The sequence below is a fragment of the Odocoileus virginianus genome, unplaced genomic scaffold (assembly GCF_023699985.2).
Source record: "Odocoileus virginianus isolate 20LAN1187 ecotype Illinois unplaced genomic scaffold, Ovbor_1.2 Unplaced_Scaffold_5, whole genome shotgun sequence".
Classification (NCBI taxonomy): Eukaryota; Metazoa; Chordata; class Mammalia; order Artiodactyla; family Cervidae; genus Odocoileus; species Odocoileus virginianus.
This window is the reverse complement of record NW_027224267.1, coordinates 3,335,486-3,348,266: the sequence shown is the minus strand read 5'-3', so window position 1 is coordinate 3,348,266 and position 12,781 is coordinate 3,335,486. Positions and strand designations below refer to the sequence as shown.

The 12,781-nt window shown below is 64.4% G+C and overlaps 1 long non-coding RNA gene across 1 annotated transcript; it reads right to left on the bottom strand.

Moving 5' to 3' along the window:
* Positions 1-1,243: 1,243 nt before the first annotated feature.
* LOC139033410 (uncharacterized) lies at positions 1,244-10,163 on the bottom strand. The gene is made up of 3 exons (XR_011485971.1): positions 8,901-10,163; positions 7,396-7,491; positions 1,244-5,807 (listed from the first exon to the last, which is right to left on the bottom strand). It is a non-coding gene; the product is annotated as an uncharacterized lncRNA (long non-coding RNA).
* Positions 10,164-12,781: the final 2,618 nt, after the last annotated feature.

Genomic DNA, 12,781 nt, shown 5'->3' with positions numbered 1-12,781 from the left:
GGCCCTGGTTAACCTCTGGGTGCTTCACACCCTGGATTCCTTTCCCAGGGCTGCTGCACAAATTCCCACAAACCGGTTGAGTAATTTAGTCTCTCCCAGTTCTAGGGGCCAACAGTCTGAAATCAAGGTGTCAGTGGGGCTGTCCCCCTGCCACACATTCCCCAGCCCCATCTCAGACTCTAGGGGAGGGCCCTTCCTGCCGCTGGTGGTTCCTGGCTGTCCTTGGCTTGTGGCTGCATCCACCCCAGTGTCTCCCTCCATAGCCACGTGGTTTTTCTTCTGTTATATAAGGACACTTGTCTTTGGATGTAGGGCCACCCAGATCATCAAGGCTGATCTCTTGATCTCATGAGCTTAATTTAAGGACTGCAAGACTGTTTTTCCAAATAAGGTCACATTCCCAGGCTCCAGGAGTGGATCTCCCTTTTGGAGGCCCCATCCTGCCCCTCATCACACACCCTCCCCCCACGGTGGCTGGTCTCTTTGGTGCTGCCAAAAGTTTGAAGTGGTCCCTCCACTGCAGCCTGTCTCCGGCGGCACCGTACGGTGGCATCTGGGTCAGGGTTCAGGAGCATTTTCACGGCTCTTGGCAGCGGACTCTGCCAAATTGCTTCCAGAGGGTCTGACAGTGCCTCTTGCAGCCCCGGAGGAGTCACTGCCCCCTTGGCCCCACCCTTGCCACCAGGGGAGGGCACTGCTCAAAGGCATTTTATTATTCTTGACAAAATAATTTTATTTGTTTACAATTATTGTTTCCAAGTCAGCACGTTCAGCTGGAGCAAGCTGTCCCACGGGGCCTTCCCCAGACGGCGGGCGGGCCCATGGTTCACAGGCCCCTGTGCTGATTCCCCCGGGGTGGGCGATGCCCCTGGTAGCCGGGGTTTCATCACAGCCCCTGATGGGGCGTCTCCTCCAAGACCCCCTGCAGCTCCGCCAGGCTGAGTCCTCCCAGCACCCCATGTGGTGGGTGCTCCCCAGGCCCCCTGGAGCCCAGGGCTTACAGTTGACCCCTCCCTGCCCGCTCCCCACCCCAAACACCGACCCCACCTCCCAGGGCCCACAGCACGGGGAAGGAAGGTGGGTGTGGATGCTGAGGGCAGCCGGGCCCAGCCCAGCCTGGTGGGTGAGTCAGAGCTGGGCGGCCCTGCGTGCCGGGGCTTGTGCAGGTGAGCAGGCCGCCCTGGGCCCCGGGTGCGGACCCCAGCGGGCTGTCAGCACCCCCCACCCCTCCTCACCCCCTGGCCCGGCCTGGGCCCACACTGGGTTCACGGCGCCAAGGTGCACTCAGCTCAGGGGAGTTTCAGCCTCTGCCCTGCCTGCATCCACAGCGCTCCTGCCCGCTGCGGCCACCGTGGTGCCCGACGGGCACCCGTCAAGGCCAGCGCTGAGCCAGGGGCTCAGGACAGGGGTGCCCCAGCCAGAGCCTCCCGCTCAGCCTCCTGAGGGACTGAGGCCCAGGGAGGGGCTGCCATGGGCTCGGGGCCGGGCTGGGGGAGACCGAGGCCCCGGGGCAGCCTCAGGTGTTCAGTGCCCAGCCCACCTCTTCCAGGAGGCTCGGGGGACCCCCCCGCAGGGGCGCCTCAGTCTCCAGCTCCCCCCTTCTCCCAGCACACGTCCCCACCATCTCTGGAAGTCCCTTCCACCCCTGCCTGCTGTCAGGGCCCAGGAGCTGGGCCCCAGGGCTCAGAGCAGGTCGACAGGGGGCGGGCAGGGGGCCCCTGGGACGCCCTGCCGAGCTGGGCTGAGCCCGGTCCCTCCCCCCAAGGAAAAACAAACAGATTTGAGAGAGGTGGTGGCTGTTGTGAAAGCCGCTCGGTCACGTCCGACTCTTTGTGACCCATGGACTGTAGCCTGCCAGGCTCCTCTGTCCATGGAATTCTCCAGGCAAGAATACTGGAGTGGGCAGCCATTCCCTTCTCCAGGGGATCTTCCCAACCCAGGGATCAAACCTGGTCTCCTGCACTGCAGGCAGATTCTTCACCAGCTGAGCCACCAGAGAAGCCCTGTTGTAGATTGTGGGTAATTTCTGCCTTTTAAATTCATTCTCAGAAAATAAAAAGCACAGTTGACTTGCTCATTATAGCAGAGATGTTAAAGAACATGGAGAAGTGGAGAAATTCCAAGGTCCGCTGGCCAACACTAACTGTTGTACAAGGTCCTTAATTTTAGCTCCGAGCTTCCTGGCAGGCTGAGCAAAAAGGGCAACACCGTGAATCATGTGCTGTCGGAGGCTGTCTTCTCGGATGTGCGCTGACAGCCCCAGTGCAAACATTCCGGCCTTGTGCCCCTTGGTTCACTCTGACCGCTAGACCTCAAATCCTGACTTCAGGTTTGGAAAATGCGGTTGCTCCCAGACGGGCCGTAAAGGAGCAGTGCTGTCTGGAGACACAGGAGTGACGGGGTGGGGGGTGAGCAAAGCTCAGCCTTCCCCTGGGTGCCCCCCCAGCTAGGGGGAGGGGAGGGCTGGGGAGGGCCAGCCCTCAACCCCACACTGGAGCCTGCCTCACAGTGCACAAGGGCAGGAGGGCTGGTCGGCGGAGAGTCTGGCTGGGGAGGGCCAGCCGGGTGTGGGGGTGGCCCCCAGGGCAGTGGGCTGGGGAAGGAGGGCGGTGGAGAAGGACCCACTGCTGGCCAAGGAGGAGTTAAGGCCTCCGCAGCTCCCGGGGCTGGCGGGGGCCAGGCCGGTAGCCGCTGAGCAGCTCAGAAATCTATTTTCCTAAGCACTTGGCATTTGCCTGAAACCTCAAGTGTATTTTCCCTAGGTTTTATTTTTTCTTTGACCCCAAACTCTGGTAAATTTAAGGGAAATTTAATTATGGTGTTTTGGGTCCATTTACACTTAAACCTTCTCAGCATTTTTTCCAGGACCCTTTTGGAGTTGAGCACGTCTTGGGAGCTTTCTAAATGAGCGTTTTTATTATTATTATTTTTTGAAAAGGCTTTACTCCCCCTGCCCCCACCCCCCAGGACCAGCCTTCCTGCCAAGAATAAACAAGGCTGACTCCACAGGCTCCGGCTGAATTAGGAATCCATCGCCGGCCGCCAGGCTAGCCCCACGGCATGTCACGCCCTCCTCCCTCTGCCGGGCAGCCTTCACCCTCCGAGCAGTGCCCCTTCCTCTGGGTTCTGTTGGCCCTCCCAGGAGGGGGTGTCACCTGCTCCGGGAGCCTCAACCACACACCCTCCCGGGGCTGGGGGACCTCGATCCCTTGCTCTTGGCCCTGCCGGTCCCTGTGTGGGTCACTCGTGGACCAGCTCCCTCCTGCTGCCAGCCAGAACCCAGGAGTTCAGAGGGGCCACAGGGTCCCACAGGCGGCAGCGGTGGCCTCAGTGTCTGTGGCTGGAGGTTGTGGACACTGTCCGGTCCAGGCTGGGGCCAGGACATGCCCCCCCAGGAGGCAGACTGGGGTACCCCACAACCTGTGAACCTGGGAACAAAAAGACCGAATTTTCGGGTGATGTGGCCCCTGGCAAAGCCCGCAGGGGCCAACTGCTCACACCAGCTGCAGTGTCTGTCCTGTGTGACGGGGGCACCCTGGGGGCGTGGAGCTGCAGGGGGACCCCGAGGCATGGAGTTGCAGCTGGCAGGGCCTCCCTAGGGACACAATGACCAGCTGCAGCTGCCCCCTGTGGGGAGGCTTCCTGGCCTTGGGGAAGGTGCGTGTTCCCCGCGCTGTGTGGGGCTTCCCTGAGAGGCCGCTTGGTCCCGCGGGTTCTGGGTGAGAAGGCTTTAGCTGTGGCCTCCCATCTCCCCCCTAGCCACTGGGAAGGAGGAGTGGGAGCGGTGGTCCCCAGGACCCCTTCCCAAGCCCAGCTGTTGGGGCTTTGAGGAGAGGGACTGTAGTTTGTGAGGGGTCTTGCCCAAGAATATGCTCGGGCGGGAAACCTGCTGTAGTCACACCCCTCCCCAGGGAACTGGGGCTTCTCTGGTTCCCCCCCAGGCCTTGAGCACCCCTGGGCTCCGCTCCCTGGACGCTTGGCACCCCAGGAGCCGCAGCGCACATGGGCTCTGGGAGGCACGTGTTTAAGCCGAAGAGCTGCCTGAGCGGCCGGCACTGCCCCATTTTACAGAAGGGTATGCTGAGGCACAATGGCGTGGAGCGCCTCCCCGGGGTCTACCCCGCACCGTCTGCTGAGCGCTCGCTCAGAGCCAGGCTGAGCGGTCCCCTGAGAGGGAGATCTTTCAGGGCCAGGGGAGAGGATGCCCTGGCCTCCTCACCCCCACCCCTGGCCCCCAGCGTCCGAGGGCTCCTCTGCCTAATGGCCAGCCCCCCGGGTACTGAGTCCGGGGCCAGCGGGGCGGGCGCTGCTGCAGGGTGAGCCTGTGGTCTGTGCTGTGTCTGAGGGCCACCTCTGCCTCTGCCGGCCCTCCCAGCGCTCGAGGCCCCTAATAGAGACATCTTTGAGGGCCCTCCCGAAGCCCCCCGCCCCTGCCTGCCTGCCCCAGAGCCCAAGTCCGCTGACAGCTTTATTGTCTGCCCAGGCTGCCCTGCAGGCGCTGAGGGCGTGGCCCAGATAGACCTGGGGGACTCCGACCTGCCCAGGCAGAGGGCAGCTGAGTGAGATAAACGACACCCGCCCCCTGCCCGCAGGGCCACGTCCATACCTGTGCTCACGCTGCTCTGTGCCCCGCTGAGACCGGACCACCCAACAGGCCACAGCCAGGGAGTGGCCTCCCGGGGACCCCCGGGCTCAGGGTGAAAGTGGGTGGGGGTGGCCTCCTGGCCGGGTGACACCCCCGAAGCTCTGGGGCGGCAGCCGCCCCAGGCTCCCCTCACTGCTGCCACACTGCTCCAGGGAGCACCCCCAGGGCTCGGCCCAGGCCAACCCTGCCCCACTTTCCAGCCATGCCTGCCCCGAGGACCAGTCACCGGGCCAGGGTCAGCCTCCATCCAGAGTGGGTGGGGGCGGAGTGCCCCAGGCCAAGGTTATCTCAGGATGAGGGTCTGGGTTGTCTCAGCTCAGATCAAAGAGCCTTATCTGGCCACCCTCCCTTCCCATCCCACCATCCTCCTGTCCTTCCTCCTAGCCAGACCCTCCCCCCAATCCCGCTCCAGATGCCTCCCAGGCCGTCCACGCCCCTCCGGCTCTCCGGCACAGCCCAGATCCACAGCCCCACAGGGCCCTGGTCTCCGATGAGGCCCTGACTAGCCTCCCTGAGCGCGTGGCCGGGGAGCGCCCTGCCTGGCCAGCAGTGGAGGGCCACGGGTGGGCAGTACAGTGGTTGACTGTGACAGCATGCAGGTGGGCCCGGTGGCCTGGGGGGAGCCCCCCACCCCCAGCGGGTGCGCCCCATGCATCTACAGGCACGTGTGTCCACCGGCCTCCCAGCTCACAGGGGCAGCCTGGGCCCGAGCCCTCAGCGCGTGGAGCCAGCGGAGGCCCATCGGGCTTCTGTGGGCCCCAGCTCCCTGTCCTGCCGACCAGCCCTGCGAGCTCCTGCTGCGGAGGCCGCCCACCCACCCGAGCAGCGAGGGCCGGGCCGGGCCTTGGAAGCTGGGTCAGAGCAAGGCTGGGCAGGGTCCCCACCATGCCTGAGCGCACACCCTGAGAGGGCAGGGGCTTCAGATCCCAGCACAGCCTGGCCCAGGCGAACCTGGCACACCTGTGTCTACACATGCGTGTGTGTGCTCGTGCGTGTGTGCCCTGCCGCTCCAGCCGACAGCCTCTGCGCAGGGATCTGGACGTCCCCATCTCCACAGGCGTCCCCATCTCCTGGCCAAGGGCCACCTTTGGCCTTGCAGACTCTGAGCCAGTCCAGTTCCCAGACTAGCCCACAAAGGTGGGCCGGCCCCGGCCCCGTGGACCTGTGGGGCCAAGAAGAGGAAGCTCAGATGGACAGAGACGCTGTCTGCCAGCTCCAGAGGCACACACAGCAGGTCCAGGAGGCCTCCCTGCATGCTGTGGCTGTGACCTCCTGCTGCTCCCAGGCGCCCTGCCCTGACTTGCACAGGTCGCTCCTGCGATGCTCGCCCTCAGAGAAGGCCCCAGGGCTTAGGCCTTGGGCTGGCCTTGGTGCTTAGGGTTTATCATCCTAGTGGGGAGGGGTCTGCTCATCCCAGCTGAGGGCCAGGTGCCCAACCCCAGGGATTGAAGAGTCCAGGGCCCCGGCTCACGCCCCTGCCATCCGCGGGCCACGTTCTGTCCCCATGGCCAGGTGTGGCTGGGGGACAGGCCTCACCAGGGCTGACTAGGAGAGGGGCTGTCCATGCTCCATGCTGGGGTGAAGCAGCCCCCCCGCCAGGTAGTTGGGTGGCCCCCTAGCTGCATCCAGCCCACCGAGGCTGGGGCAAGTGCACGTAGTCGTCCAATCCTGTCTAGCTCTTTGCAACCCTGGCGGACTGTAGCCTGCATGAGATTGTCTAGGCAGGAATACTGGCACGGGTTGCCATTTCCTTGTCCAGGGGATCTTCCTGACCCAGGGATCCAGCCCACATCTCTGCGGCTCCTGCATCACAGGTGGTTTCTTTACCACTGAGCCACCTGGAAGGGCTATGCTGAGGGTGCGCATGTGTGTGCATGCGTGTGTGAGTGTGCGCGCGTGTGTGCGTGTGAGTGTGCGTGTGTGCATGCATGCGTGTGCATGTGTGTGTGCGTGTGAGTGCGTGTGTGTGCATGTGCGTGTGTGCGTGCGTGTGCGTGCATCCGTGTGCGTGTGAGTGCATGCGTGCGTGTGCATGTGCGTGTGTGTGCGCGTGCATGTGTGTGCTTGCGTGCCTATGTGTGTGTGCGTGTGCGTGTGTGCATGCGTGTGCGTGTGCGCGTGTGTGTGCGTGTGTGCGCGTGTGTGCGCGTGTGTGCATGTGCGTGTGCGCGTGCATGTGCATGTGTGCGTGTGCATGTGTGTGTGTGTGTGCGTGTGTGTGTGCTGCTGGCTTCAGTTGTGTCCAACTCTTTTCGACCCCATGGACTGGAGCCCACCAGGCTCCTCTGTCCATGGGATTCTCCAGGCAAGAATATTGGAGTGGGTTGCCATGCCCTCCTCCAGGGGGTCTTCCCAGCCCAGGGATCGAACCTGTGTCTTCTGAGTCTCTTGCATTGCAGACAGATTCTTTACCGCCGCCTGGGAAGCCCCCTACTGAGGTTGCAGAAAGCAATAAATCTTCAAAACCAAGAGCTGATGGAAAGTCTCAGACACCCCTGGTCCCCATGCCTTCGTCCCTGCCCTAACCCTGTCCAGCCCCGGCCCATCCACCCTCACTGCCAGGACACCCTTAGTCCTGCCCCCAGAACAAGGCAGCCCCCGCCAGGGGTCACAGGTGGGTGGCAGGAGCGCCCCCCCCCCCGCCCCAGCTCCCTGTGACTCTGGAGCACCCACTCCAGGGAGCCCCTGGACACCTGGCCTCGCAGACCTGGGGGCTCAGAGTGTCCTTCCTTCCCCTAAGATGTGCTTACCTGCACATATGCGCGCGCACACCACGAGGCCCAGACGCTTCTCCTTGTAAATTGCTTCAGGGATTGCAGGCTGCTGTCTGCTTTGAGCTCACAGAACTGGTAGTGCCAGAAATGCAGCTCGTTAGGCAGGTGGAGACTCGACGGGGGCCGGCCCACCCCCGGGGGCTTCTCGGTTCAGGCCCTCCCACCCCCAGATGACCCTCAGCAGCAGGGGGCCAGGCCTGCGACCACCTGCTGCTTTTCCACAGGCTTCTGAAGGTCACGGTGCCCTCTGCCCCTACCCAGACCCACCCTCCCTGCCCCAGAGGGAGGTGGTCCCGGCTCTGTGGGCTCCTGAGGGGTGGCCTCGGCCTGCTCGTGAAGTGAGGACCGTGAAGGGGAGAAGAGCCATAGGCCGAGGTGGCCAGACAGGCCAGGGGCGGGCTGGCCCCGGTCCCTTCCTGCACCCCTGCAGTTCCGCCGTGGAGGGGGGCTTCCCCATGAGGCCACTCCCTGCACACTGTCCTCTGTGAGGGACGCCTGAGGTCCCCGGGCCCAGAGCTGGCTCCTCTGGAACCACGTGGGGCCCCACCAGCAGCCGCTGACTCAGAGGCCTGGGCCGAGCCCCTGGGAAAAAGGCTGCAAGGTTTCTGGGATGTACGTTTGTGACCCCCGGGGCTGGAGCTGAGGGGTCAGGGGCTGTCCCCGGGGTGGCGGTACTGGCACGTAGGCCACTGTGTGCCAGCCTGTGCCCTGGCAGACCTCACTAGTCAACTGCAGCACCGTCCCTGCTGCTACAGCCACGGTCTCAGCCCCTGTCCTCCAGACAGCTGCCCCCTACCCGGGGACCGGAAACCCACGGCAGAGTCTGCCTGCAGCCCCCCACGGCCGGCCCTGGAAAGACCTCAGCTGGGCCCCGTCCCCCCACGCCGCCCACCCCCACCCCAGGTCTCTAGTGCTGCCCCCCCGGGGCACCGTCCTCTGTCCTGGACTCCTGGGGGTTCCCTTATTCAAGGTGGGGAGCCCAAGGTGCCGGGGGGACAGGGTCCGGCCGAGTCTCCTGAGCCCCTGCCAACCTGGCATTGGGAGCTGGGGCTGGAGACCTCTGGCCCCGAGGAAGCAGGCCTGCAGCCCCAGGAAAGGTGAAGGCTCTCAGGCCAGAGCAGCTACGGGGCTGGGGCCGGCCCCCTGCCCTCCCAGGCAGCTTGGAGCAGGGCCTGGGGGACAGCTGGCCACGTGCGGGGCTCCCTCTCTGCTCGGGTCGGGCTCCCACAGCCCCCCAGGATGAGCGGCAGCCCCTGGCCGCGTGTGGCGGCCAGCTGCTGCCAGCTGGAGTTGGGGCCGGCCAGCGAGGCCACGTCTGTCCGCCCGGTGGGCAGGATTAGTGGAGCACAGCGGCCCATTGACGGTGTCCCAAGCAAAGCCATCTTCCCGGGGACACCTGCCAGGCCCTGGGCCCACCGAGCCCCCAGCCACCCACCTCCGGCCAGGGCCCTGCCCTCCGGGAGCACCCAGGCAGGGCAGACCTTGGCGAGTCCAGTGGGACGCCAGGCGTGTCCCCGGCTCGGAGCAGGATGCGTCACCGCTGCAGCTCTGCCCAGGTCTCCAGGCTGGCCTCCACTGGAAGCCCCCGGGAGCAGAGAGGGCACCCCCTCCTCCTAGGAGGCAGCTCGGGCTCAAGGACGGGCCCAGGTCTTTACCCTTGCAGACATGTGACCTGGCTGATCGTGTGCGGACGGGATAGGATCTGGGCTGGCCAGCTGGAAGAACACAGGGTGACTCAGAGCTGCCCCGCCTTGGGTCCAGGGGCCAGTCCTGATGAGGGCTGGGACTGCAGGTCCAGGGGCAGTGGCTCTGCTGGGGCTGCGGGAGTGGGGGGGCTTGGGTCCCCATCCAGGCATCGGGGCTGAGACGGAAGGAAATCGCATCTGCGGAAGCGGGCCCAAGGGTGTCTGCAGTGCAGGTTTGAGCTTCAAGCTGCTGAGAAAACACACCTTTTCCACAGTGGATTTGTTTAGGCCGAGAAAAAAGAAACATTCCTAACCCGCTTGTTGTTGTTGCTCAGTTGCTAAGTCGTGTCTGACTCCGTGACCCCACGGACGGCAGCACGCCAGGCTTCTCCATCACCAGCTCCCGGAGCTCACTCAAACTCATGTCCATGGAGTCGGTGATGCCAGCCAACCATCTCATCCTCTGTCGTCCCCTTGTCCTCCCGCCTCCAATCTTTCCCTGCATCAGGGTCTTTCCCAATAAGTTGGCTCTTCGCTTCAGGTGGCCAAATTATCAGAGCTTCAGCTTCAGCATCAGTCCTTCCAATGAATATTCAGGGTTGATTTTCTTTAGGATGGACTGGTTTGATCTCCTTGCTGTTCAAGGGACTCTCAAGAGTCTTCTCCAACACCACAGTTCGAAAGCATCAATTCTTCAGCGCTCAGTTTTCCTAATGGCCTAACTTTCACATCTGTACATGACTATTGGGAAAACCATAGCTTCGACTTATATGGACCTTTGTTAGCAAAGTAATATCTCTGCTTTTTAATATGCTGTCTAGGTTTGTCATAGCTTTTCTTCCAAGGAGCAAGGGTCTTTTAATTTCATGACTGCAGTCACTGTCCCCAGTGATTTTGGAGCCCAGGAAAATAAAGTCTGTCTCCATTTTTTTCCCACCTATATGCCATGAAGTGATGGGACCAGATGCCATGATCTTAGTTTTCTGAATCTTGAACTTTAAGCCAGCTTTTTCACTCTCCTCTTTCACCTTCATCAAGAAGCTCTTTAGCTCCTCTTTGCTTTCTGCATAAGGGTGGTGTCACCTGCATATCTGAGGCTATTGATATTTCTCCCGGCAATCTTGATTCCAGCTTGTGATTCATCCAGCCCGCATTTCACATGATGTGCTCTGCATAGAAGTTAAATAAGCAGGGTGACAATATGCAGCCTTGACGTACTCCCTTCCCAATTTGGAATCAGTCCATTGTTCCATGTTCTGAGCCTATGGGGCACAGATTTTTTGCCTTTGCCTGGATCCCGAGCTCCCTGGCAGCCAGGGCAAGGAGAGAAAGATGCTGCTGTGGCTGGCGAGATGGCGAGCCCCTGGGCATCTGCGGCCTCCCTCCCTCCCAGGGCTGAGACCAGGGCCCTGCCCTGCAGGTGGGCCCTGGAAGGGACTAGAGAGCCACCTCGTGACCTCAGAACAGGGCTGAGCCACGCTGGTCACCCCCAGCTGGGGCCCGGACCCCACCCCAGGCAAAGAGGAGCTGAGGGGTGCCCGGGGTCATCTGAGGCTCAAGGAGCCGGCCCTGGGTGCGGGGAGACAGGTGTGTGGCAGGGCCTCCCGGGCGGGCCCAGCCCTGCTGGCTCCTGTCACCTCCCAGAGCCGCCCCATCCTGACCCCTCCGTCCCTCCTCCAAAGGCGGATAGTCCCACCCAGCGTGCGCTTCCGGCTGAACCCCCACCCGGCCGGGGGCTCTCCTGGCACCCTCTCTGACCACCCTCCTGCCGGCCGCTCCTTGCGCACTCTGAGACCGGCGCCACCCAGCAGGGCCTTCCTGTCCCCGAAGCGCAGCCCCCTCACCTCCCTGGCACCCACCTCCCCGCCCAGGGCTCCTCCGGGGCAGCCGTGCACGCTCGGCCTGGGCGAGTGCCCAGAGGACAGCTCACCTCTAGGGAGCCTCTCTCTGGCCCCACAGCCTGGACACGGGGCTGCCGTGCGGAGTCGCTCCTGGGGCTTGGGAGGGAGGAGGGGTGAGGGGTTGGCCGTGAGGGGCCTGGCTCAACCTGGGGGCCGCGGAGCAGGGACGGGCCTTGGGCTGTGTGGGCCTCCTCCTGGAGGCCCACCAGTCGGGTCCCCGGGGAAGAGGTCCGCCAGGCTGGTCCCCCGGGAAGGGGTCTGCCCGGCTGGTCCCCTGGGATGAGATACACCAGGAGGCTGGTCTCCCAGGACGAGGCCCTCCAGGCTGGCCCCCGGAGCAGGCAGTCCCAGAACAGCGCCAGCATGTCCCTGTCCTCTGCACACAGCTGAGGCCTGGCCGCCTCCCCAGTGCCGCCCGCCTGACGAGGAGCGAGAGACGGAGGCCAGCAGGGCCCCGGGGGCTGCACACCTCACTCCGCTGGCCCAGCCAGCCCCGCGCTTCCTGTCAAAGGCGAGGTTGGCAAGGGGTCCCCACGACGGGGCCACAGGCGGGCCGGTGGGGCCCACGAGGACAGCTGGGCGAGAGGGAGGGGACAGCTCCTGACCTGGGGGTCCTCGAGACGGGGGTGGCGAGGGGCCAGGCCTGGGCTCCCTGGCCACACCGAGGGCCTCCTGCGCCGGGCCCGCCCTGCTCGCAGCCTCAGCGCGGGACTCGAGAGGCAGCACGCCTTCCCCCATTCCGTAGCCGCCCCCAGCGCCTCTGTGAGCCCGGCGCTGCCTACGGTCCTGGGGGCTCCCAGGAGGACACAGACCAAGGCCGGCCTCCAGGGCTGGACAGTCACGGGACACAGTCCGCGATGGTCCAGGCTGGGGGGACGGCGGCCACACGTGCTGAACACGGACGTCCACGGGCGACAGAGCCGAGTCGGGCAGGGAAATATGCGGGGCCGGGCCGGGGGCCCAGCGGCTGGGGTGCGGGAGGGGCAGGCACCCCGGGGGGCTTGCTTCCAGCAGGGTGTCAGCCACAGCAGGGTCCCAAGCTGGGGTGGGGCTGATCTGACCAGGGTCTCAGGGCAGAGGCCGCAGCTTGGAGGGGCTTCTGGGGGGGAGTGGGCTGCATCCTGGATGCCCCGGGCAGGTGGAGGGTCAGTGGTGCCTCGGGCAGCTGTCCCCAGCAGCAGGCTTTCTTTTCCTGCCTCTGGCCCTTTGGCCCTGGATCAGGCCCGGAGGGTGAGGATGACTTGCTCAGGCCTCTCTGCGGAGCCCTGGGGCAGTGGGGGGGTGGGGTGGTCCATGTGGTCAGTGTGGCTGGAGCCTGCGGGGCGGCCTGCCTGGGACCTCCCCCCGGCACCTCCCTGGAGGTTCCCGCAAAGCCCAGACCCCGCGCCCCACACCGTCCCACCTCACTCGCCTGGGTTCTCTGACACCTGTCTGTCTGGGGGAGGGAGGCCCCCGTGACCACCTGGCATTCACAGCAGACCTGGCAGGCTGCCCATCCTGGCCGAGGACACCCCCGCTCTCTCTGGACCCCCGGCAGCACGCCCACCCCAGGCCACAGCGGGGGAGCTCCTCTTCCCAGGAGGACGGAAGGAGGTGTCCGCTCTGCGCCGCCTGCGGGCCCCGCGCCAGCCTCTCTTCAGCCCCTGAGCTCTTGCCAGCCGGGGGCCGGGCCGCCAGCGCTTTGTGCCTGCTGGGCACCCCCACCTCCTGGGACTACCCCTCCTGGGCTCAGGTTCCCTGGCGCCCTGCCCGACATCCTCCCCGCTGGGGGCCCAA